Here is a 3,617-nt window from a genome sequence, read left to right as displayed (position 1 = left end):
GGAGGAGACGAGAGGAAGTAAAGACTGTATATACAGACACTGATTTCAATTTTATCTATACTAATAAAAGGGTAATGCGCTAATTAGACCGAATAGACCAGATATCTTCTGGACATCCTTCCGGACAAAACCACGGTGGTGGGGGCTGAGGCAGAGGTAGTTAGGGGCAATCAGGCCAGGAGGGAAAAATGGTTAGAGGTGGTCAGCCAGGCAGAGGCGGTTAGGGGGGGGGGGCAGTTGAGGGTGATCAGGCCGGCAGGAAGCGTGGTTAGGGGTGATCAGGCAGGAAGGCAGGTGAGCGGTTAGGAGTCAGCGGTCCCAGATTGCGAGAGAGATGTCCAACTGCCAGTTTAGGCCTGATCCTGCCTAAACTGGCAGTCGGACATCCCCCGAGGTGTCCCTGATTGGAGAGGGTGCAGACCGGTCTGAGGGACCCCGCCGCCCCCACCCCTGCATGAATTTCATGCACTGGGCCTCTAGTTTAGCTATAAAAGGAAAGGCAGAAGCTAGAAGCTGGAGGAGGATATGGGGGTGGGGGCTTGAGGGAACTTTTGTTTCTAAGTAAAATTTTAGCCTATGCCAATGCTGATAAGAAGGTGTTAAGAGCAAGTAAAATATTGAGGATGGAAGAAAATTGGTCCCTGAGGGGACAAAAGGATCTGGAGCACAAGTGAAATAACTATGTTCAGATAGGAGAGGAGATACCTCTTGTACTAAGGAGAAGCAAGAAAGGATGGGTACAAATGCAAGTAAGTACTTGACATGATGGGAAATTGAGGAGGGTTTGAAGACGGTGTCAGTGTTATTTCTGAGAATAAAGGGGAAAAGGACTGCATTGAACATTTAAGAAGAGTGAATAAACCCAGCCGGCGTGGCTCAGTAGTTGAATGTCGACCTATGAACCAGGAGGTCACGGTTCGATTCCTGGTCAGGGCACATACCCGGGTTGAGGGCTCAATTCCCAATAGAGGACCTGCAGGGAACAGCTGATCTATGATTCTTTCTCATCAATGATGCTTCTATCTCTCCTTTCTTCTCCCTTTCTCTCTGAAATCAATAATTTGTTTTTAAAAAAAGAAGAGCAAATAAGCTTGAAATAGTTGCTATGAAGAAATGTGAAAGAATCAAAAAAAAAAATGAAAAGTTGATGGGCAGAATAGAAATACCAGTTGAGGCTGGTGACCAGATATAATCCATCAATATTCTCAATACTATAACTGAATTCACAGTCCAGCTTTAGTCTTGGAAAATATGAAAGGATTGGTCCAATATAGAAAGTGGGTAGCTGGAAGACGCGGATCCAAGTTTAGTTTAATTGAAGGAATTAAATTCAGTAATGGGCAATTGAGTAAGCTACACAGAGAAGGGTAGGGTACTGATGGATGGATACTGATGGATGGGAAAAAGTAGAGAGCTATGGAGGCCTTGGATCACAGTCAGGTTGAAGAACTTGTCCAAGAAGGAATACTGAGTGAGAGATATGAACACATAGAGGACTGTGAGAAAAAACTTGATATTTCTGATGGAGTACAAGATGCCAGGATCCAGACTAGAGGGCAAGAAATCGTGGCTTCTAGGAGTAGGTTAATCAGGAGATTATCTTGTGTCTTGGAAAATAGAGGAAAATACTGAACTAGTTGCTGAAGCCTTTGAAGAATGATTCCCTAATAAACTGATAAATGATAGCTAGGAGGAAGGGTAGTAACAGGTAGCAGGAAGCAGGGAGCATCAGAGGAATTTCATACAGAAGTGTAAATCTTGTGAAAAAATGGTTTGGGATTGTAAGGGTGATGCTGACCCCATTTTCTCACCTGAGCTAGGTGAATCATAGGAAAACAAGTTGCCTTCACCTGTATAAGTAGGATGACCGTATCATCAGATTTGCCAATAACAACCCTGCCTGACATAATTATTATTTATTTTTATTTACTTGTGCGTGTGTGTGTGTGTGTGTGTGTGTGTGTGTGTTTGCTGTAGAAAGCTTTATTGTTTCATTTGGTCCAATGCATGGAGAGGGCTTCAGGTTGGTTAGAAGAATGGCTAGTAGTTTCAGGGAGAGGCTTAGGTAAAAGCCAGACACCAGGGGATGCAGAGGGCCCCTCAAAGACTTCTGGCCTCCACAGGCTCCTGGTCGAGCTTGAGGGTGAGCCTTTCAAAGAGATACTCGCCCAGCCCTGCCTGGGGGCCGGCAGCCTGCGGATGCTTGTCAGGTGTTGCCCATCTTCTTGATGAGTTTCACCTCCTCACCCCGGACGTGGTCTTCAGGAAGTCCTGGAGCTGAGGGTCTGTGTGGGTAGAAGCCAGGACAGGCAGCTCCAAAAGGGCCTGGTTCAGGCTCCTCTCCAAGGCCAGGGCGGCCTTCATGGCACTCTGAGGTTTGCCCACTCGGCTTGGGGAGTCTGCAGCACGTCCTGGAGAGAATACGGCCACCACACTGGTTTTGCATCTTTAACAGACGCTCAGTGCCCTCCCGCCTCTTCTCCACCACCTCTCGGAGGAAGTAGCCCACGTCTGTCCGTCCGGGAGAGTCACCGTCAAGGCTGAAATAGAAGCCCAGGGAGAGGTAGGTGTGGGAGCCCGCAGATGCAGGTTGGCTAGATGGAATAATTCTGAGGAATTTGGGAGCTCATGGTTGCTCCGCAATAAAGAGTTAAGGTAGGAACCCCCCGCCTCCCCCCAAAAAAACAACACAAACCCCGTATGTTGGCTGGTCCTGGAGGTGGTTCTGAAGGTGGTGACTGGATAAGATGCTGTAGAGTGTCTGGAGGCTGGAAGAAGGGGCATCCCTGGGTCTGTTCTATCCAAACACTGTTGAAGCAAGAGATAGCCCAGGACCGCCGAGGGCACTGCCCTGACATAAGTATGAATAGTACCCCCATTTACTCTTAAAAGTGTTCTGGTTTCTCTAAGTTATAGGTTCATCCCACTTTAAAGGGGAGTGGCCTCAAGGAAGAGCTCTTTAATTAAGAAATGTTTTTGTTTGTTTTTAAGTGAGAGGATACAGGATGCATTTGCTTGCTCATTTGTTTTACCTGAGAGAAGAATTTCAAGGACTATAGTAAGAAAGGTTTGGGAAGAGATGGAGCAGTGGGATACTGGATAAGTGGAGAGGATACAGCAAGTAATGTTTGAATTTAGAGTATGGAAGAGCCCTGGCCAGTTTTGCTCAGTAGATAGAGTGTGGGCCCATGGACTGAAGGGTCTTGTGTTCCATTTCTGTCAAGGGTACCTTGGTTGTAGGCCCGATTCCCGGGCAGAAGTCAACCAATCCATGTATCTCTATCACAAAAATGTTTCTCTCTGTCTCTTCCCCTCCCTTCCACTCTCTCTAAAAATCAATGGACAAATATCCTTGGTTGAAGATTAACAAAACAAAACAAAACAAAAAAAAATTTGTGAGTGTGGAAGAGGTGAGTGACTTCACCTGGAGCTCCAGTCTGTGATTTCAATCTTTCTGTTAAAAATGCCTATTATTATTTATATCTTTACACTGTACCCAGAGATTGCAGCAGTTGCTGTATTACAAGGGAAAGATTCCAGGGTCCAGTTCCTGCAGATCCGTTGCCATAAAATGGCTCCTAACTGGGGTGATAGCCTCCTGACACTTTCTCCCCATC

This window comes from Myotis davidii, unplaced genomic scaffold (genome assembly GCF_000327345.1).
Source record: "Myotis davidii unplaced genomic scaffold, ASM32734v1 scaffold268, whole genome shotgun sequence".
Classification (NCBI taxonomy): Eukaryota; Metazoa; Chordata; class Mammalia; order Chiroptera; family Vespertilionidae; genus Myotis; species Myotis davidii.
The sequence above is the reverse complement of the archived record's forward strand: the minus strand, read 5'-3'. Positions refer to the sequence as shown.